General features: G+C 40.8%; 1 long non-coding RNA gene across 1 annotated transcript in view; it reads left to right on the top strand.

The window, feature by feature from the left end:
- Window positions 1–15,681, top strand: part of LOC146567393 (uncharacterized) — a 29,910-nt gene extending 14,229 nt beyond the window's left edge. The window contains exons 2-3 of the long non-coding RNA XR_014893766.1: window positions 11,189–11,314; window positions 13,241–15,681. This is a non-coding gene — a long non-coding RNA (uncharacterized LOC146567393). The remainder of the gene's footprint in view (window positions 1–11,188; window positions 11,315–13,240) is intronic.
- The last annotated feature ends 8,072 nt before the right edge of the window (window positions 15,682–23,753 follow it).

Genomic DNA, 23,753 nt, shown 5'->3' with positions numbered 1-23,753 from the left:
TCTTGCCAACAGCTTGATGATGATGCTCAGAAGCCCCACTATGGTTCACGCCTCAGTGCTTTAAAGCAATTGTTAAGCTCTCTTTAATGACATGACATACACCATTATTGTGGTTGTCTCAGTCTCATATACTTGTTTATGTATTGTCTAAAGTTGTGAAATGTCAAATATTACACATGCTATCCTTGCCTGTTTGAATTTCATTCTTTAAGGGTTGAAATTCATATGAACTCCATATTGTATACTTTAAATAAAGGCTTTTAGAACAGACAAAGCTTACCCAGGACTGAGCTGGGCTGAAAGGTAAGGGTCTACTTCTCTCTTTTCTTGGGCCATTTTTAATCTAAATGAGTTTAAAAGTGAGGAGGTGGTGTAAGACTCAGAGCTTGGTCACACTCTTCAGCTATCAACGCTATGCAGATGTGCTTGCATGTGTCGTTGTGACTGACAGAAGATGAGAAAGTCCCGATAAGGGAACAGCACGGGTCCCTCACAAGAAAGCATGAATGCATTGCAGGTATGAAAAAAGTACCTAATTGACCTAACGAGGGGGAGTATTCTTTATTAAGCTAATTTTCAGTGGGGGGAACGATTTCAGTGTCAGTATTGATCAGATGTTGAGATGATGAACTTTTCTCTCCTCGGAGGATAGCTAGCTTCTAACATTCAATGCATCTGCTCTTCAGAAGCAACTGACAAATGTATGTTAATGTGTTGGCAGGATTCAAAAAGTGAAATGAGGCAGCCCATCTTTTCAGATCAGTCATGTGTCACAAAGCCAGAGCCTCAGCTCTTTCCTCTCTCCTCCATGGGGCCGGGATGACCTCAATAATTAAGGGACAATTTTAAAATGCATTTCTAATTTTCTACCAGACTGAAAAGCTTTATCACGGAATAGCTGACAAAAACCCTCCCCTTGAATGGGGGTGACTCCTGGGCTTCCACTAAACTGGTCATGAATGCACAAACCATCTGTTTTTCTGGCCGTTTGTCAGTGTGAGCGTGGCGGAGGCAGCTGTCGGAGTGGCCCCGGTTTGAATGATGGAGCACACAACCTTTGTTTCACTCTGCAATGGCTTTGTGAGGTCTGGCTCGTCCTGCTCACGATGCCCTGCAATGAAACCAGGCGGGAGACGGTTTCCGTGTTTTGCCCCACCAGTCGCCACCAAGTTGGCAGAAAGACAGAGTCAGAGCAAGAGAGACAGACTTGGAGAGAGCTTGAGGAAATTAAATGAACGAAGAGAATGAATGAAGGGGAAAGAAAAATGAGGGATTGGACAGAAGGGATGTGGTCAGAGAGTTAAAGAGAAGGGAAGGTGTATGGCCGGTGAGTGCATTGTGTTGGTGAATGAGGATCTGGGGCATTGTGTGCCGGCCAATCTGTAGCTCAGTGGGTGAGGTTGTCAAGAGCCAGAGCCAGGGATTAGGGCCAGAGGGCCAGGAGAGTGAGGTGAGAATGTGAGAGCAGCCAGCAGGGTTGGGGGGTACTGCAGGAGAGTGGAAGCATGAAAATATCGCATGGTAGTAAAGACGGGAAACATTATTAGGAGCATCAAAATGTTGATTTGTTTTAGTTTTGTGCACTGCTTGAGTGAGCTGCTTAACTCTAAGAGTTTCAAATGTATGTTGGTAATTAAAAGCAACACAATTTTGTCTTTAATTTCCATTTTACTTGCATGAAAAAGGTGTTGCTGGTGTTGGTGGGAGTCCATGGTTGGCAGCCAGGAGTGCAGAAGGAAAATTCCTGTTAATTTGAGGCTCATGGATGCTCAAGGTTTCTGCCAGGGTATTGCAAGCTTGTAAGCACGCTGTGCACAAGTTGACCAGTGCCAGGCCAAAAGACCTATAACTGTTAACTTAGCTAATATTTCTTATTACCCTGCTGTTCCCATCAACTGTTTTACACACATGTTATACGCCACAACTTTTCTGGTTGCACTTGCACTGTGCTTTTTTGACATACCAAATGTGGATATAATCATGAATTCTCTAAAAAAAACAGTTGAAACAGCCATAACATAACTCCTGTGATTCTGTGGTCGGTCTTATTGTTTGCGGCTGTCCTAAACCTGCCGCTTCTCCCACTTTGCAATCATAGTGAAACACAGAAATAAAGAGATCATTGTTCGTTACTTGGCTTGGACTAAGAAGATTGGCTGGGACTACATGAATACATTTTGGTAAAAACAAAAAAATGCAACAATTTCATGCGTTTGGAGCAAAAGCAGATTCATTCAAAACTAGATATTTCTGCTTATTTTGGGTTTTTAATAACACTGATTTTATTGCTCTGCATTTATATTTAATATGTAGGTTTCCAGAGTGATGATGCAGTGATGATCTTACTGAGAAATCAAATAGAAAGATAAGAAACAGAAAGGAAGGCTTGTTGTTAGGTTGTTATGATTTTTTACGCTGATACGAAAAAGATTGGTACCGGCTAAGCCCATCAAATTAAAATTTTATTCATATCATGTAAAATGTGTATTCTGCAATTTATTTTTCTGTTTTGTTACTTAGTATTCCTCTGGACAATTTCCTGTCCTCTTTCCTGGTACGATTTAACTTTTATTTGAAATTCATAATGACTGTTGTCCCCCGTGTGGGTGACACTGACCAGCATGACCTAATTGCATACGTTGTTGTCCTGGCTGAAGCACTTGACCGGAACAGAGAGGCTGCGAGTCCACACGTGTGGGGGTGTAAAAATAAGTTCAGTGTGTGTCTGTGTGTGTGTGTGTGTGAGATGTACACCGTTGTTGTGTTCATCAATCTGGCATTCATACATCGCTCACTTTGAACGATAATGTTCCTTATAGCTGTTTAGTGCATTCTCCATACAGTCTTGCTCTTTATTGACCTGAGTGACTCGTAAAATTCAAGAGACAAATGCACAGACGACAGCCCACGGTGACGCCCGCTGTAGGTAGCAATGGCCCAAGTCTCTGTGTTGTAATTTTGTGTATGCCTGCATGAAGTTTGGACTTCTTTGTGAAAGACATGTTAGACATGATCTAACGAGATCCGACCTCATGCGCTCATTCAAACATGAAGTCGAAGCATTTAAATGTCGTCAGAATAATGGAAAGTTCATATCTGAGGGTCTTTGTGTAACCCGACATTAAACCAACATATGCAGGCAATATAATGCCATTACTAAAAAGGTCTTGTTTAGAGATGGAAGTTGACATTATTTATGATATTCTAGCACACTCGTGAAACTTCTGGATGATGTTGATGGCAGAGTTAATGACAGTTGCCTTAAGGCACCAAAGAAAAATTTTTCCCGGCTCTTCCCGTGTGTGGGTTGACAGATGAATAAATGAGGGCCTGATAGGGTCTGTTCTTTCTGTCACAATACAAAGCTTATTTCACATGACTTACTGCTTGGTCACAGGCTTATTGTGTTTGGATGCTTTGAAAATCTTTTCTCTTCTTGCAGTAATGAAGTTCCTTGTGTTATAATGCAGTCTGTTGTTCTTTGTAGCACTCGCTAAGCTTGTTAACAGCTATGAATAACTTTAAAGGTCTTAGTGTGACAAATGTCATGATTAAAAATAGTTTTCTGCACTTTTAGGCTGTATATTACATTTCAGTTTCTTGTGTTTAATAATATAAAGAGTAGCATTCCCTTTTTGTTGTTTTTTCTTGACATTTTATTGCATCTCATTCATTTGTAATGGCCCAGCGATGCCGGCTGTGGGCTGGTAGAGCTTATGGTGGAAAAGCAGAGTTTAGCAGAAAGCAGTTGTGTTCTCTCACACGGCAGTCTGAGCATGGCGTTTTTCTGTAGCCCCAGGGCAGGCAGGCAGGCACCCAGCGCTAGCACTGCCCGTGTCCAGCCCCTCCCCATCTGTGTGTCACGAGTCAGATCTTGTTAGAGATGATGGTTCTCTGATGTGGACAAATTGTCACTAAGGGGGGACCTAGAGACTGAGAGACACGGCTTTGGGTATTTTGAGGGGAGAAAGTGTAGAGAAATGTGTGTGCAGAGCAGGACCTGAAACAGCAGAAGGACAATTCTGGTGCTTTGTCCCCGCCGTGAGGTGTAGAGTATCTCTGGGGTTTCATCCAGCTCCTCTGTTGTCTCGTGTTTAGCTGAATGTTAGTCTGGATGCTCATAGCAGCCAGGAGATCTCAGTAGGTATTTAGCTGCATTTAGTTCAGACAGCAGCAGAGAAACAATAAGCAAATCCCATAAGTCCACGGCGCCACACCGACGAGCCTCTCCTTTGCCGAGGTGTTGATAGGCGTGCCAGTCGTTGTGTTTAATGGGGCACTCGGGGAGACAAAATAATCCCCGGTTCTCTTTCAAAATGCATGCATCAGGTGCAGTTTCTCATTTCAGATCTGCGGCAACCTCCAATAGACTGCCAGCCACTCATTCATGATCTCACACTTTTGTCTCTTAACCTCCTAGGCTCACAATAAGCAGTGCAGTGACAGAGTGGCCCCTCTTTTAATGGTTAACGGGCCAAGAGAGGCCAAGCATCAACACCGGGCTTTGAGAGGAGGCTGGAGAAGCATATGGAGCTCTAAATAAAATTCAGATCAAGCACAATGATAGCTGAGTTCTGCTTTGTGTGTGGACGGCTGGGTGAAAAAAGGGGGCGGAGTGGAAAGTTGGATTCCCATAATAAGATCGTGAAGCATGAGGAAATGAATGTATGGCTCTGTAATGTGGCACGCTATTGATTCTAGAGGAAAATTGCAGCGGCAGTATTATTGTGGGGGGGGAGATACTTTTCAACTCTGCCCTTTATTACTCCTCAACGGCTGGCTGCATCCGCCCAGAGTTCTGCTCCTAATCAATGACGCTGACAGATGACAGATTTTCCAAGCTTGCAGTCTTTGTCAGAGGCTGATGATCTGAAAAAGGCTTGGGTGGTAGGGCAATGAATAAGATGTTTAAAGCTCATAAATAAGCCCTCCAAAAGCTGCACTGCTGTGTGTATGTGTGCATGTCTGTTGCAGAAGAAGGGTTGTAGGGGGATATTTTTTCTTTTTTTTCTCCTCCCTCTTTTTTCACACTTGCAGAATCTGCGGCCTTTGAAGGACTTGTGAAGCCGAAGGCATCCCGTTGCTCAATCAAACAGATTAAGTCAGTCAGACAAGCAGCGATCTGTCCTATTCAATAAAGTTACTTTTGTCATGCTGGATCTCAGAGGGCCTCATATATGCATAACACTGGGCTTGGACATGTAACCGTTTTATCACAGTGTGAGCGGGCTTTGACTGGATTTTAGTTTGCTGTTTTTCTCTCCTTAGTCTTACGCCATCAACGTAAAAGACAATATTATTTATGGCAAACGCTATTTAATTGTTTTTTTTTCCAATATTTTAACATTAACTTGAACGAATAATAAGATTAGAGTTAAAAAACCTTGTGATGTTCCTTAATCCCCTGATCTGTGAAAAGTTGAATAAGTAGTCTAAAGCACGGGGCAACCCAGTAATGAGGACATCTGTTTTCATATGGTCCTTGACACGTAGCACCAGAAATTTGATGTCATCCTGTCCAAACTGGTACATGGCTGGCAGACAGCATGGCATCCTGTGATTGGTTCTGACAAGCCAGTGACAGCTCTGGAGGTGAGGAGGGTGCATGACAAAGGGCAAGCAGAGGATGAGGGGGAACGGCGTCAGGCTATAGGTCTGTTTGTCTGTACGTCTGCCTGTCTTTTCTGGATTCAATAACCCACCCCCTCTCTCTCAACCACCATCACCCCCTCCTTTATAGCATGCTGCCATCAACACTCAACCTCCACCCATGTTTATCAAACCAGTGACACTTCCTTATCTGTAACAGCTGTTCTGCAGAAATATATTGCAAAAACATGTATCTTTATGTATAATATCTAAAATATTGCTTCTATTTAAAAGTCATGGTTCCTCAACCTTCACTCATTTATATAGATTTTATATCAGTATTTAGACCCCAAGGGGACCAGAAGCTGTTGCGATGTTCTTTTATCAATTGCTAAATAGGCCAACCACGGTTGTTTGTGGCTGGTATTATTATTTTAAAGATGGCCACCTGTCATTATGAAAATCAGCTGCTATGCTTTTGTACACAGCTGAGCACTGTGAGAGCCAACAAAGCCTCCTCGACGCCGAGAGTATAACATGTTTTTGGCAGCGAAATTCTCCTTGTCATTTTTTTTCTGCCTCAGACATAAAAGAGAAAGGAATCTCTGTTTCATACATGGGACACTTATTAGGGCTCCTAATGAAAAAGGTTCCCATTTAACACACTGACATGTTATAGCAGCCTGTGATGACTACATCAGGAGTTTGTCTGCTGGGCTCACAAAGCAAATTAGATGGCTGTTTTCTCCTCATGTGGCCAGTCTCCAGTGTGACCTTGCATTAGTGCATATGCTCACAGCAGGGTCACTGGTTTAGGGCATGATCTGTCAGCCTTTGTTTATGAAACGCAGACAGCACAAGCCTGTAAGATAACATATTTCATGCAATTAGTGGTCTGCTGTACAGCATTTCTCTACAGAGTATCAGTAAACAACATATATTATGGCACTTATATTCCATATACATGTTTACATGGAGCAAAATGATTATGTTGTCTTTTTTCAATTAACTGCAGAATTAATGTACAAAATGAAAAAAATCTAGTTTATTTTGATGATATGTTGCTTAATTTGCATTTTGACAGAGAAAGATTAGCAAATTCTACAATTTGAGAAACTGGAAACTGCAAATGTTCAACTGTGGATAAATTCCTGTTGGATGAAAACGGTTTAAATGCAGGAAGAATAAATGTTGCCTGCGAACGCTTCTGATAAAGATGTGTTCAGGTTAGATCAGCTTGGTGTTCGCATGATTGAGATGGCTTCGATATGATAGAGATAGGTTGACAGAGTCTGTCAGTGCAGAGTTGGCAGCAGCTCTGACAACAGGCGCCCTCTGACAGTCGCTCTATAAGGCTTGGTAACCAGCCTTTTTCCTGGGAGGTGTTCACTGTCACTGTGCATTGTGGGTGCCTGGCAGCAGTATTTCTCGAGGCTGTCAATCTCCACAGACACTAACCTGCCATGTTAGATTTGACCTCCACTGGGGAGATTACTGTCTCCAAGCTTTAGAGGCATCCTTCATTTTTCTCTGCTCTGTAGGGATACCTGGGAGAGATGAGACGGGAATGCACGCAAGATTTGTAATGCTTAAATGTGACAAGAATATTCTCATTGCTAAAACCATTACAGCTACTTTTTTTTACAGTCAACATTTTAACTACTGCCCTTTCTGTATTTTCGAAAATGTATCTGGGAATTGATTTCTGTGATATGCAGCATTACGGGAATGTTACGTTGCGTAGTAGCACTGCATATCCGTGTTTTTGTGGAGTAGAAATGAGTTTTGGATAAGGACACTGGCTGTGACTTTGATGCGATATGTGTGTGGGAGGCCTCAGAAATGCCTGCTAATTAATGGCGTTACATTATTACTCTCAGCACAACTAGTACAGCAACTAGACAGAATGAGCTATCACTAGGTATATTTTGGGATGTGATAAGTTTTGTTCAATATTCTGCCGTGAAAGAAACAAAATACTTTACTGTTGACTCATTTGACTCACGATGAATAGATTAATGCTAATGCTCCACTCCTTGAAGTTGATTATACTTATCTGAAGCTATTAATCAGACAAACTTTTGTCATAGTCTCTTAAAAATGTTATATATCCACTACAGCAGCTTTGAGTGATACAACAATTTTCTGCCTTTTTAGGAAATAAGAAACTGAAACGTGGTCCTTAGACTGTATATCAAAGATGGAAGCAGCCACCATGTAATGAACGTATGAGGAATTTAACATAACTACCTCAAGTTATAAATTTTGGTTGTCGCATCTTAATCTTTTGAAACTAGGTGTGACCATATTTAAAGGGTTGGTCTGCTAATTCTAGAGGTAGCTATCTTGGTTATCAAGGTTCATACGTTCTTCATTGTGTTTCTAAGTGGGATGCTTTTGGCTAATGAGGCTTAAAACAAAACATTTCTTCATGTTTCAGACCTGAAGCTGTCCATTTTTTATGTACAGTCTGTTGGTGCCCTACAATGTCGAGAACAAACCTGAGTCCTTCCTTAGTTACGCTGAATAGTTTTGGACTTCTGGGGGCTTCCCATGATGCACTGGGAAGTGTTTCTTCCTTCACACACATCTTTTGACTCTATCAGTTTATGCACCACTGTGCACTAAGTCATTTATAATTATGAATTTCTGACTCTCTTCCACAGCGTAGCTTTTGTCCTCTCTCCCTTCCCTCAACTCTAACTGGTCACGGCAGATGGCTGCCTCTTCGTGAGCCTGATTCTGTTGGAAATTTCTTCCTGTTAAAAGAGAGTTTTTCCCTCCCGCTTTTGCCAGATTTTTGATAACAGTGGATAGTCTGATTGTTGATGTTTTCTCTGTATTTTTGTAGAGTCTTTATCTTAAATAATAATATAATAACATAAAGTGCTTTGAGGCGCCTGTTGTTGTGATTTGGCACTATGCAGTATAAATACTCAAGCTTTATTGTCATAAAGCTTGAGTACCACAGGTGTTGTTGAACTGATCATCTGGCTCCCTGCTGGCTTGCAGCACATAACTGGCATAAAATAATTCAAAAAATCTTCTCTCAAATACATTTTAGATTAAAAGGATCAGATGCATCTAATTCTGAGTGCTAACTAAGATTGCCAGGAGTTGCTTCTGACTGTTTGCGATAGTAACTTTATTTTATATGTAAAAAAAAAAGTCTTTCTGGGATAGTAAGCATGAGATGATCCAACAATGTCAAGAATGATGTGTATCAAAATCATCAAAATTTCACAACGCAGTGGATTTTTTAAGCTAGTTTAAGCTAACTGGCTGTAGTCTTATATTCACTTTTCCCTGCAGGCTAAGAAATCACTCATTGTTTTGTTTTTTGTTTTTTACATTCAGTCTAACTTTTCAGCTCCTATCTGTCTGCTGAAGATGTGTAATGTTTGATACTGTGCACGTTCGTCTGCAGTAAATGCAGACTTGCATAATCAGCTGAGAAGGAAGTGACTCTGTTCTGTCCAGTGGTGACTCTGTCAGCAGTGTACCTCCTCACGCTGGTGTCTGTCTATAATTACATTTGAGTATGATGAGCTGTATGTACTACAGGATGTTGATGGAGTTTCTGTGCTCAGTAATGGCCTTTAACTTGAATTATTTGTATTAGGTTGAAGCTTTTACATAGACGCCAGGTGTTTTGTTTTTTCCCCCCAAACTTATTTTAACTTTGTAGTAAAATTTGATAATGTACCTTAATGTTGGAAATATTGGAATTTCCAATAACCTTTTTTAAGAAGGTTCAGCTATGCTATCAGAAGCTAGTTCAGCACATAACGATGTTGTTTGAGATGGGCCATCACACATAAATTTACTGCTTTCTCCATTCTTATCGTAAATTGACTGGTGCACTGAGAACGAGTGGTTATACAGTCACATAAAACCCCCAGTTATGACCTGTGTTCTGTTTAGCCCTTGATAGAAACGTGCTGTTGCTTCCTGGTGTATTTCTGACCATGAAAATTATAATATGGAACAAAGATTAGAATAAAATTATCGTGGCCGGAAGGCATTTAACCGCCTTGTTGAGGCACGCTGTTCGGGGTTAGAGGAGGGGGGAAAAAACCCTGGTCCCCAAGAATAATGATAATACATTAGGCTGTGAGCGTGCTGGTATTATTGCTGTACATTATGTATGTTCCATTTATACTACCTCACACAGCCCAACCACTGCTGACGGATAGGTCATTACTTCCCGCACCGGTGAACACTTATCAGGCCCCACTGCTGTTTATGGCCAGAATGAAGAGCACTTGTCAGTCAAGGTCACTGCTTTGTGTGTCCTCTTTAATAGTTCCTTCTTCACAGTTGTTGAACTTTGTATTCTAGCTCAGGCCCCCCCTCTAAGTGGTGAGGGAGATGGGGCAGCTTTATATTCAGGTAGATTCAAGCTTTTATGTTGTGTAGAGGAGCAGCCCTGCTGGAGATGCTTTAGCGGTCTGAGCAGGATTAAATGTTTCTAAAAATGTGAACATAATCTGAAGACAACAGGAAGCTCAAAGAGATCTGTGTCCAGTAAAAGCAAGCTAGCAAGCTGCTCTTCCATGTTTGTTTTTTGTGTCTGCCGTGTGTGCATGAAAAACAAGAGTGTATGATAAGTTCGGGTGACAGGATCCTAAGAGCCTGCTCTAACTGGAGGGCCAATGCTAATGCATGGCTGGTTGCGTTACACCAGCTAGTGCAGAAATCAGAAGTGGCCCACAGTGCAGTGCAGGCTTTGGCCCTGGGACAAAACCAGATTTTGGTTGCCTTGGTTTTCTTTTAGCCTCAAGTCTCAATATTTGTCATCTCCGCACAAGTTGTATCTCTGTATCTTGTAGCACTGTAGGCCTATAGAGGCAAAGACACTCACTTGTTTATTCAGCTTTCTTAGGTAAAAAGGCTTGCCCCATGGTAATTGTCAATGTTATTTTGTGTTTAGCTCTGATCTCTTTTTTTTTTTTGTCTGCACTTGTTTTCTGCTCCACAAAAACGGCCCCTTCGAATAAAACAATGAAAAAATCTGTTGTAAATTGTAATCCACACTTTCATATTTGAGTCAGATTGATATTTTTACCAGTATTGGCTACATCCCCAAAAAAAAGAAAAGGGAAAGAAAAACGCAACTGATGAAACAGAATTTCCTGAAAAGATCTAAGACGAAATCACAGGTGTTACCACAGTGTTGCACCATGCAGGCAGCACTGTCACCAGCAGACTTGCAGTGTCAGATGAAGTCCACACGGATGCAGCTTTTCAACATAAAGAAACTCGATCTGTGGAAACCGACTTTTTTTGTCTCCCTTCACCCTGTGTCAGGACCTCATTTTCACTCCGCTGTCATACTTCCAAACAAGGGGATTTTTGACAAGGTGCTTTTCATTGTCATCGTTTTCCCTGTAAGTCACCCAGCATAATTTACGGTGCTCACCTTCCCAGCCTGTTTCCCCCCCTACAAGAAAGCCCCTCCACAGTCCCACTCCGAGCTGTAAAAATGAACAGTTCCTGTTTCTCTGCTTTGATGCAATGCTGACAGGAGTCACTTTGATATACTTGGGAGTATGAAATTTAGATCTGTCCTGTTTTTTTTTTTTTTTTCCTTCCCGAGGCTTCATCTTTGCAGACATTGGGAGCTGTCATTTTGCAACACCCTGTGATGTGGGTGACACTCAGCTGCTTTGACAGGTGCTGGACAGCAGACACACTCGTAGACGAGCTGGCAATATTTCTTCAGGTAAAGTGCTGAAATGTGTAAACGAATTATTGATAAATTTATCTCTGCACATTTTTTTTTTTAATAAAGTCACCCTTCTGTTCAGTAAAAAAGTCAGCATTTGATTAAATATCACTAGTTTAGACTGGTTTATTCATATTTATCAACTAAAAATTCAAGACAATTTAATAACCAGCTTTACTCATTTTACAAATCCACGAAGCATCTTTAAAATGCTTCTTTGGACATTCATGAAGATATCAAAATTTTCCAACAGTCTTAATCTAATGCATGCAAAAAAATAAGCGTTATGTCCAAGATCTTAAAACTGCCTAGCTATATTACACTTTAAATGTAATCCTTATTTGCACCTAATTTAATATTCATCCCTCAATAAATGAGTCATTGAGCTGATCTGTATAAGAATACAAACTGAGTGATCTTACCTTATTAGCATATTTTTTATGTGTCATAAAAATGGAAGACTTTTCTAACTTTACATTAGACACACTAGTTAGGTGAGACGGATGGTTTCGTTGCAGTGCTATGGTTGGATCTCGGCTGCATGGTGCACTGTGGGAGCCCACAGGGTGTGTGTTCACAGCGTTTCCTGGATTAGACACCTTGGTATGGCCTGTGGAGAGATGTTCATAGTCTGCTGTTCACACAGTCTGCCTGCTACAGCTGAGCTGCCCTTTGCCAACAGGCCTGGAGACAGGACGAACACATTTAGATTCGCATGTCGCAGTTCTCTGTTGTCATTATTTTTCACTCTTTGCTGTTGTAGGTGAGGGTAATTCGAGGCTGAACGATGTAGACCAATAAAAAAGTGTTTCAAAAGTTTTGTTTGTGTGTCCCCTCAGGTGCACCTCTATTCACTTGGTAACATTTTACAGACTTACATGCAGATTTAAAATATCTGATTAGAGCGCTGGTAGACTGCGTACTGGATAGCTTGGCAGTTTTGTGCCTGATAGCACAGTTCACAGCTTACCAGGCCTATTGTTTCACCACACACACGCACGCACACACAAACATGTTGACATGCTCATCTGTCACTAGGAAAACCGCCACAGGCTGTGGCCTTGGCACAAAGACATTCTCCGAGCTGAGTGAAGATGCTCAGAGCCAAGATGCACCCAGTCAAAATGTTAAGAATTTCACATGCCAGAATCGACAAGCACAAGCGTTGATTTGAGGAGAAATGATGTTGAAGCAGCACTGTTGATACACATGACAAAAATGCTTTACGGGTTTTTAACAGCTTTAAAAACTCCCTGCTTGGTTGTGTTGTTAGTGCTTTGAAAATCTAAAGAAATAAACAAATTACTAAAAATTATTTAGCATATATATATATGGTCGGCAGCCTTATGAAATTTCCCCTTGTGGGACTAATAAAGGTATATCAAATCAAATATATATATATGTATACATATATGTGTGTGTGTGTGTGTGTGTGTGTGTGTATATATATATATATATATATATATATATATATATATATATATATATATATTTAAAAGCTATTATTTTCCTGACAGTTCAGTGTCAAACATAAAAATGTTCCCTGTGTCTAAAATTAAATCTACCAAAAGAGCTGCAACAGGGCAAAGCTAATGAGACGTCATGCGTGCAGGGTGTGGTTAAGAAGGGTTGTTTACGTCTGTGTAGGAGCTTTAAGTAGACATTATTATCATTATTTTGCATCTGTATTCATTCAAGAAACAGCTGTTGAATTTTGAGCGAGATTTAAAGTGGCAGGGCCTGCAGTTGTTCTTGTTCATTCAGCTAACTTAGCTTTGACATGATGGCTTCTGGCAGAGTTTTGTGCTGAACTCAACATCTGTGACAACTGTCAGCACCACTGACCAGTCCTCTCCATGTCTCTTTCTCTTTTGTGTCTGTATATCCCTCTTCCTCTGTTCTCTGTGTTTTCCTGCCTTCCAGGATTGCCCACTTTCGGGGGTAAAGACCAAAACAGAAAAAGCGGGAAAAATGGGAACCTTTGTTGCCACTAGATCAGTTTCTTCTGCCAGTACCCATCTCCATCACTGCCACATCAGCTGGTCCCAAGGTTGTGAGGTCATCCAAACATCTGGCCCCTCCGCCATGTTTTCTAAGGTCAGTGGGTAGCATCTGTTATAGACCCCACCACCTTCAGTGTCTCTGACAATGAAGATCACGCTGAGAAAACCAGACAAAATACTTTGATCAGTTATAATTGTTGACAGGAAGTAGACCTGATGCGTGTAAACCTGCTGCAATCCATTGCGGTGCTCTGGTAATTTATGAAATAGTCTTGAAATCCAGTGTGTTTGTTCATATACAGTTCTTAAAAAATAAATTAGAGCACCTGCCAGAAAAACAAGAAAACACAAATTTTATAGAAATCTGTAAAAGCTGAAAATGATATTGCTATTTATTAGGCAAGTAATAAACAGGTGTTCTTCTTTCTTTTATCCTAATTTGAGCCGTCACACTGGACTTCTCTGAGGAGTCACAAATTAATCAAGCATGATATTATTCAAGTACTAAGACAATTTTTTTCTGATTAGGAGTCCAAGTAAATAACTGTAATTTGACATAAAACAAATAATGTGCCTTATTTCAGCTTTTTTAGTAAAACTGTAAGTTTAAACAATCATGGATAACAACAACAACAACAATTATACTTTAGAAATAAAAATATCATTTTGATATTTTGAACTCCTCTGTATACCAAAGTAACAGTAAACAGCAGCCAATCCACAAGAGAATGCATGAAAAATAAAAGAATAAAGTTGTTGCAGTGACCCAGTCAAGTTCAGACCTCAGCCTGATTGAAATGCTGCGTTGGGACCTCAAGAGAGCTGTGCATAAATGAATGCCTGCAAACCTCAATAGACTTAAGCAACACTCTAAAGAATAGTGGGCCAAAATTCCAAAACTGATAAAGTCATATCAGAAAAAAGGTAAATATTTAAAAACAAATGCTATTCTAAATCACATGCATATGTATAAAGACAATCTTGAAACAGTCAGTTCAATAACATGACTAGTTCATATTTTTCCTGTTGATTGGCTCTTTGGGATAAGATCTGCCAGCTTTGGTTTCCCACTTGAATTTGTGTTGAGGGTTTTTTTTGTTTTTTTTTGCGTGGCATTTCTCTCACTCGTGTTTTTGTTAATCAGATGCAGAAAAGTCATCCCATATTGTAACCGAGCCTGTACCCAAGACCTTAAACTTCCTAATGTCACACACAGATGAGAGCATGAGGGTGGGAATGGATGTTTGTGTCTGTGTGTGCCTGTATGTCTGTGTCTATATGTCAGGTTGGGTATCAGACGCCACCTCTCTGGGGTCACCTCAGGCCCTCCAAGGTTTGGAGGCCTATCTCCACCCACCACCACTTCCCCTGCCGGTGGCGGACTCCCTCAGGTGTCGGTGTGTTGGTGGTTCTTTGTGTCTGGGGGTGGGCGTCCGGGTACACACCGGCTCACTCCTTGGCGGCCGCTTGTCGGGGCCTGGGGCCTGGGGCTCGCTCGGGCCCCTTTGGAGGTGGGGTGCCCCCGGCCTCTCGGCCTAGGGCTCGGTCACTCAGGCGCAGCTGGGGGCCGGCGGAGCTCACGGGCGCGTCACTGCAACTCCCCCTGACTTCTGCTCCGCGGCTGCTGGGCGAGCCCTCATCTGGGACTCTCCTCAGCTCTTACTGGGACAGTGGCGCGGCTGCCCCTCTGTTGGTCTTCCATGGTCTCTTGTGTTCTGGGGGCCTCTGGATGTCTGGAGTTTTGATCTCCTCCATACCCGCTTCACACCCTGGAGGACGGGGCTGTGGCCCCCCCACACTCCCTAGCAGATCATTACATGGAGAAACCTTTGGAATGCAAGCATGCTGATCCACACAGGTATGCACACATGGGTATTCACAGACGCGGACTAAAGCTTTCTTGGCTGCTGCCTCAAAGCACACTGTGCGCTGTCTATCTTGCGTGCTGCACAATATCGTTTATTATTTAGTAAATATTGATATCTATGACTAGCTAGTTTATTGTGATGGTGCTTTGTTTTCTCTATTATTATGTTGCTCTTTGTTGTTTGCTGTCTCCTCTGTTTGTTTTTGTTTGTTTGTTTGTTTTTTTTCTCCATACAGGTGACCCAGGAGTTTTTTTTTTTTTTTTTTTTTTTTTTGTCTCTCTTCCCCCCCCTTCTCACCGTCTCTTCTCCCCTTTGGTTTTCTTTCTTTCTCTCCCCCTCTCTCTCTCATTCATTCCCCCTGTCCTATTTATTTAAAAAAAAAAAAAAAAAAAAAAAATGACAAAGGATGAACTGAAGCTCTGCCATCACGTAATGTCGCATACTGCTGTTTCTGATGTCATTTAAAAAAAAAAAAAAAAACAAAAAAAAAAACAAACTTCCTAATGTCACCTTGGAGACGGTGTAGATTTTTCCTTTTCTTTTCCACGTGCTTTCTGAGATCACGCAGCACAGTGAGTACTGATTAGGATTGAGTTATTATAAATAGCTCAAAATATGAATGAATATGCATAAATATGAATCACCTTTTCTATTTCAGTCTTTTTTCTAGTTCATTTTAGAGGATTTTTGTAAAATAGGAAGGACTGAGCTCTTTTCAGCAACTCTGTTTATAATTATACAACAAGTCAAAGACACAGAGGTACAGAATGCTTCAAAGACAGAACTTTTAATTTAAGCAATTTTCAAGAGTTAATGTTTTGGTGAAGTGTCTCAAGGCTACAACACTGTTTTAGTAAGCTGCTCTCCACTGTTGACCACTTCATGCAGTATCTCTGTACTAAGTACTGCAATTTGATCCATTGTTTTGGATCTAAGTTATGATTTGGCCTCAGAGCATACTTCCCTGCAAAAACAGCTCAGAGATTGGTCACACTAGTTGCATGCCAACTCTTCATATGTGTACATTCAGTGTTATTCAACCTTGCTGGAGTTGTAGTTTAGATCTTAAAGCATTAACTTGCCAGGCCTGTACTATAAAGGTGAATTAAAATTCATAAATTACTTAAAGCTTAAGCCAGTTGCAGTTGTCACATTTTCTCACTCCCAGTTCCTGACACAAGGACGCATTCATGCAAATATTGAACTTGTCTAGTCCTAGGAAGTCCCTTTCCATGTCCAACATCAGCCATTTGGTAACGATAGAAAGAAGAGTACTGGATTGATCTGTCCTACTCCAGAGCAACATGACCACTGATGTGTTTATGTAGAACCAGGTTTGTGAGGCAGATGATTTGGTGGCATGTAGGCACCTGTCTCTTTGTGTCTGTTCTCAGTGAAGTTTGAGCAGCAGCCGGCGCTGTGATGTCAGGGGCTCTTAGGGGTCAGAACAGGAATTATTGAACAGAGGGTGGCTGACAGAGCGAGCTGGCACTGGGAGCAAACAGATGTTGCAATCATAAAGAAATACACAACCTCTGAATTAAATATGAAGAGCGGGGGGGTTGCAAGAATTGAGCATACTTCTCGACTCTCCGTTACTTGTCCAATCGCAGCAACTTGTTGCAAGTTTAGGAATCACCGATTGGTCGGTGGCCATCATCACGAGAAGCAGGTAAATCGGTTAAATTATGCAGGTTTCAAAACCTCGAGGACAGGATGCGACCAAAAAACCTTGGAGGAAAAAAAACATCTTGCAAGAAGACAGCTGTTCAGAACATACTGCAGATTCATTATTCACAAGCAGAGAGTCTCTGGACACAGCATGTTATGTCAAAGTGTTTTAAAGCATTTACGCCACAGTGGCTCAGTGATGAAATCTGTAAAAAAGAGAAGAATCTGACAGAATGTCCTCAGAACATTGTTTTACCACAAGTGTTTTGTTTCCCAGCCATTTTACAGGGTTTTTCACTCACAAGGAATTACAAGTGTGTCTGAATATTTGATGGCAGAAGCCATGGAGACACTTTTGCGTCTTCTTATCGTCGTAATTCTGCAGTTTGCAAGTTGTGCACCGCGGTTCTTTACAAGAAATTAGATTTGTGTTTTACTAATTTTTTTTTAGATGCTCATATGTTTAAACTCCATGCACAGTCGCTAGGAGTGTGTTATATGGAGTGTGTGTGTATCATCGCATTGATATACTGTGTTTTATGTGATTTTTAGGGGATTTAAGATTCATTTTAGTAGTTGTCATGTAACACGAGATGTTTCCTCTGTTAAAGGTAACAAGGAATTGTGATTTGAGCCTTAAGTTTCTTTGTCATGTGATGACGTGACTCCCAAAGCCTTAGAAATGGCTTTGTAATCCTTTCCTGACTGATGGATGTAAATTATTTTGTTTTTAAGCTGCTTCTTTAGATCGTGGCATGATGCGTTGTTTTTTGAGATCTTTAAGGTAACTTAAATTTGTCAGGCAGTTTCTATTTGAGTTTTTTTGTTTTATTAAACAGGTCTGGCAGTAATCGGGTCTGGGTGTGGCCATTGAAACTGAACCAAGGGTTTTCAAAAGTGTTTAAAACCTCATCCGAAAATTCAGATTTTGGTTGGTTCAGATAAGAGGTCCTGGTAATTTAAATAATGTTTCAAATTAACAGCCCAAATAATTGCCCAGAGGTGTTTCAGGGTGGACTTGTAATCGCTCTCCTCTTCTGTCTTTTCTTTTTCTCTTTATTCAAGCCACACTAAAAATAACAGAGAGCATCTAGTGTCACATTTTCCTTCTTCTGTGTTACACTGTGAAAATGTCATTGAGCGACAGCGGTGACTTTTTCAACCCAATAGGTGCCACCTGACAAACCTGATCTGTCTCTCACCGTAAATGCACCTCAACATGGTAAATGCAGTTTTTCCTAACACTATATTAACTCATTTCACGACATATTTTAAACCCACTGCTGCAGATCTGTGTGTGTGTGTGTGTGTGTGTGTGTGTGTGTGTGTTTATCTTTAAAGTGGATGGCCTCCTGCCAGTTGGGCCTACTCCGAGTGCCGCAGTGTCAACAGTGACGAGAAAGGGCCAGAGGGGTGATGTAAGTATTGATACACTTCTTGAAATCACTTTGTCACCACCAGACATGCCAGGCTGCTGAAGTACCACACAACAGCAGGAAGATGATTGTGAATTCTTGGCAGCAGGATGAGGGATGCCATTAAAAAGGCAAATGTGATTAATTTTTAGTGAGAACGCTCTCATGTTGGCGAGTCAGTGAGGTCGGGCTAAAGGGATGTGACACAGAAATTACTCCTCCCCCTGCTCCTAATGTGACTCGTCATTCTCAAGAAATATCTTGGAAATGGGAAGACAAAAACACTCTCATCCAATAGCCTATTTGTTCAGGGCTTTTGTGGCAGGAATCTGGCTCGATAGCACAAAGAAAATCCATTGCTCATTGTAGATCACTGGCTATTTAACACACGATCGAGGGAGATATTTGATACGTCATCATCCTGGCCCGTTTAGTTTGTCTGTTTTAGTTTGTTTAAAAAGAGAAAGAAAATGAAATGCCTTTTTCTGTTCCAGTACTGTGTTTTTCTGTAAACCTGTTCGAACTAAGACTCCCCCTCCTCACCCCTGTGGAGTGACATTTTCCAGGTGACACAATGGCGTAGGCCACACTTAATCTGGACCCCTTTATAAACACGGCGGGGCTGCGGCACCTCCACCGCTGCCTCTTGTCTCTGTCTGTATAAGCGCTAACAACAAAAGACAGGACACAGGTCACGTTAAAGGTTATGTCCTTTTCTGTTTCATGCAGTTTTAGACAAATGATTTTTACAACTTGAATTCATGTAATTATTGATATGCACAGCAGATAAAACCGCACAAGTCTTCTTCATTTTAGTTATGTTGTGACTTTTTCAGACTCCTCATCATCAGTGGGTTTTTTTTCCACACCAAAAAACCTAAATAAATTGCTTGATACATTTTTTTAGTAAGAAAAAAAACCCCCAAATAACTGCTGAATCTAGAAAATATGGTACAAATTAAAACTCATATTTTCACATTAATATTTAATTTTAAAAAAATTCTGGCAATTATTTCATGCTTTAGAGTGTTAAGCGTTAAAGTACAACAAATTCATGTGTGTTTAGGGGTTTGCGTGTAGAGGCAATGAAAAGCAATATTCATATAAAGTGGTGTTTATAGAGCTCTATAGAGGTTTATATGAAGCCCACAATAACTTTTGCCTGCCTATGTGCCTTTTTAGAGTTTTATGCTTCTTCATGTTCCTCAAAATGACACAAGAGAACCACAACAGCAAAGTTATGATAAAAAAACACCCCAAAACAACCAGCTGGAAGTGGTCTGAACCACATATAGCTGAGAGACAGTCTGTGTACTAAAATTACGCTACAGATTGATCTTTTTCATATTTAGTCATAAGTCATTTATCTATTTTTTATTCAAAAAATGTCAAAAGGATGAAGGTTCTGAGTCTATTTAGCCTCAGTGTTTATAATTGAGCTATAATTGATTCCCCAGACATCCATGAATAGAGAGCCTCAGAGTGCTCAGAGTCATAAAAATTACACTCTGCATGTCTTGGAAAGATGAAATTGTAAAACGTTCCCCAAAACGGAAGTGTTTCTTTTAAAATTGCCAGCTGCCCTCGCTGAAAACGAAATATCTTCTGAGTGTTAAATCGATTATAAAAGTCACAAGCCAGCAGAGATCACAATTGCTTAATCCGTTCTCGCTTGTAATCTTGGATTAGCCCTCGGTTTACGTCTCCTCAACAGAAAATAACAATCCCACTGCACACAGGCCAGCAGGACAGTCAACTGCACACCGTGCTGTAGTTTACTTAGGGTGGAAAACTGCTCATGTTCTTGTATCCCATTACCATGACTACCTTGAGATAAATGGCTCTTTCTCCCTTCTGCCATAAGGTTTTATATCAAACGACATGTGTTGAGTATCTGACTGCAGGTTATATTGTTGCAGCGGAAATAAAACAATCACTTTTGGAGTCGTTTCAAGGCGCCTGCATGCGCTGTGTAACTGCTGGCCGACCTATACGCACAGTGTTTATAGATGTAGGGAAGAGGACAGTGGCAGGTGACAGGTTAACTCTGCTGTGTAAATTCCTGGGCCGTGTATGATGTAGCCTGTGATCCTGCGGTCCTTGATTAGATCTGAGCCAGTAAATATCCTGTGATTAATCAAAAGGGCTTGTTCTGTGTGTAGCGTCCCTGTGTCACCTTCACAGCTGGGTGGCAGGGCCGCTGTGTTTACCGCACTCCACTTCCATCCCTTCAGACCTCATCCTTATTTCATCACAGCCCACAGAGGGACGACTTAAAGGCTCCTGCAGCCCTAGTGCTGCGGACATGGCTGGCATTATAATCCAAGATAAAAACTGAGATATTGTGGAAGATTTTTGTCATCTAGTGAGCAAAATGTGCGGGTGTATAATCTCCACAGTGAGGCTGTGTCCCGCTGTCTAGTATGTTACACAAATGTAGAAGTGGGAATTGTAAAAGTTTATTTTTCAATCTTTTTTAGCTTTCTGTAGTTTTATTTCTTCATTATTATGATTGGCACTCTATTTTAAGTTAAATGCAGACGGACACACGCACGTTTCTGGGATTGCAGAGCAAAACACAAGTACCGTTCATCTCTTGTACTCTCTACTCTCGACCCTTTAAAAAGAAATATATAAAAAAGTCTTTATTCTAGGCAACACAGATGGGGGAAGCGAGTCCAACATTGTGTTTTATGATATTTGTTGACAATAAGAAATATAGAATACCACCATCCTTATCCTTTAACTACAAAATAATTAGCACTCAGACCGAGAATATCCTTTGGAAACAGCTTTGCTACAGGCTCGTTACATCCATGAAACATGTTCAAATGAAGGCCAACATGATAATGGGTGATTATAGTAATTAATAGACTGAACTAATTACTTTAGCCAGTTGAGATTCATTTAATGCTGAAGAGTAAGTGGTGTGTGTTTGAGTGGAGCCTGCCCAACTGAAACTGACTCATTTCTAATTAATCATACTCCTCTGCTTCCTTACAGTATCTTTAGCGTTGTCTGATAACTGGTGTCACTTTAGTTAGCTCCTGTCTGTTTAAAAAGAAAAAAAAAAACAGTATGGTCCTCACAGCATCTTCTTAGGCACTATTTTATTCCCTGAACAGCTCACTTGGAAAATCCGTCCTGATGTCCTGACTTGTCTGTGGAGCATGATTTCACTGATTCCTGCCCCCCTTTTTATGATGACTCCTTGATTGTCATCTGAAGATGGTCTGTGGGACATGCATGTCATGTTAATAAAGGCATTAAAACCCGTGTATCCCTCCACCACAGAACAAAGTCTGGACCTGTCCGCGAATATAGATCTCTAATTGCTTTTGCGTGGTGGTGCAGCAGAATTGTGCTTCCCAGATGTCACGTCTGCCAAACCCCGGTGCACATCACTGTCAGTGGGCCTGAGAAATCTCCCTAACAAGCTTGTGATTACATAAATCTATAGCTGCAGTGTCGCCAAAGAGACTGAATAACTTTCAAGGAGACTTCATGTTTGATGTTCCCGGGCTTGATTGCAAAGAGGAAAAAAAGAGAAACCCTTTATATTGGGAATGTGTCCAAACACTCTAGGTTTGCTAATTTTGTCATAGTCAATTTTATAGCATGGCCGTGAGAATGGGTGGCGATGAAATGAAGTTTCTGAGTGCTTTGCAAAGGGGCGTGAGTGGGTTTGACAGGCCACTGAAATATGCTCCGCTCTACCTTATTTCATTACAGCAGCAGGGGCTAAAAATGCAAATCTGGGGTCCACTCTCAAGAGGTTGTTTGAAAAGTGACACGTCAAACAACTGGCTTCGAGTGGCAGACAAAACCTTACATTAATGTTTCATCACTGAGCTCATATTTTGATATCTGATTACTACAGTGGCTTTTCAGGCATTCTCAATAAATTCTCATTTTCAATAAAGCTATGCTTTCCTCCAAGCCGCTCTCTAAAGCCATTGTTTGGATGGCCTCGCCATTTACTTCCACGTTTAATATGGCAGAAATCCTTGGTCATGAGAACAGTAACCATATCCTAAACACAGAGACTGATAGACCAGATCCGTCTCATGGCCTTCTCTTAAGGGGTGATGAATTGGCTTAATGGGGACCACGCAGCCACACAGAGGGAGGCGTGAGAGGAGGTATTAAATGACATGATTTTATAGCCTATCAGCACTGTCATACCTCAGCTGTAAGCTGAATGTCTTTTTTTCAGTACAATAATGCGGTTTGAATATATGCCACGTTAAACACACTTACGCAGAACACTTCAAGTGCTACCATGTACTTGTGCAAAAGTTTTTAGCCACCCAGCATTTTTTTTATATTTTGCTTCAAAGGAGCCAGACTTTCTTGGATTTTTAAGGTGGTTTTCCTGAAGGTCTTTCAAAACGTTTCTTTGGAGATTGGCAGCTTTTTCTCGAATTTTCAATTCAGTCGTTTTACCTGACTATTTTTAGAGGATTGATTTTTTTCAAATCCATGTCCTATGAATCATTCAGGCATAAAAAGGCACCTAACTCAACGTATGAACCAATTTTGTGTCTAAAAATAACAGACAACTTAACAAAGAACCAATAAACTGCCATAAAACACATCATTTGTTCCCATTTCTTTATTCAGAACTTTATAAAATACCAAAGATAACCCAGTTTGAAGGTATAAAATTGTATTTTTGTGCCAACAAGTTGATTTCCCAAAGAGCTTTTGGCTGGAAAATTGGCATATCTCAGCATGGTGTGCAGTGTGTCCTTAAAAAGTTTGAGGAAACAGGACAAGTGGCAGAACTTAAAAAAAACAAAAAACTTTTCCCTGAAGCCTCCTCAGACATGGTCACAGGAGAAGGGTGGGCGTAAAGGAGCCGTTCTTAAGGAAGAGGGGAAAGGCTTGAAGTGCGCCGCATTACACAAGAACTGGACTGAAAATTATTTGCAGCAGGTCTTATGGAGTGATGAATCCAAAGTTTCTTCAGCATTATTGAAGCAGTGTAGTATCATCTCAACAGAGAGCGAAACAAAAGCCTGCCAACATCTAAAGAGGAGCTTTGAATGGGATTCAAGAACTCCAAAGAACTCTTCCTGAAGACTTCTTAAATTATAAGAAAGCTGCCTAAGAGAGTTCAGACTGTGCTGAAGAGTGAAAGTGTTTAAGGAAATTATTAACTTTTTCATTAGAATTGTTTTTGCCTTGTATTTGGTATTACCATTTGTGTTTATATGTTTCACTGCACCTATTTCCCATTTTCTTAGTAACATATAAATAAATGAGAGGTGATTAAGACTTAAGACTATCAGTATTTGGCATCAACAGCAAAGAAAATTTAAAGACCACTTTTTTTGGATTACATGTGCTTTTTTTTATATGAAGTTTATTAGTTTAGTTACCATCGATATGGAACCAGTTTTATTTATTTACACTTGTGCCAGTTCCAGCTTTTTGGCAGCACTGGCACCATGCTGGGGGTTTCCATGTTACCACT

Source organism: Mchenga conophoros, linkage group LG9 (genome assembly GCF_057382185.1).
Source record: "Mchenga conophoros isolate Kocher_MC1m ecotype Shallow Benthic linkage group LG9, M_conophoros_male_GT1.1, whole genome shotgun sequence".
NCBI lineage: Eukaryota > Metazoa > Chordata > Actinopteri > Cichliformes > Cichlidae > Mchenga > Mchenga conophoros.
Note: the sequence above shows the minus strand (reverse complement) of the source record. Positions and strands in the feature narration are given on the sequence as shown.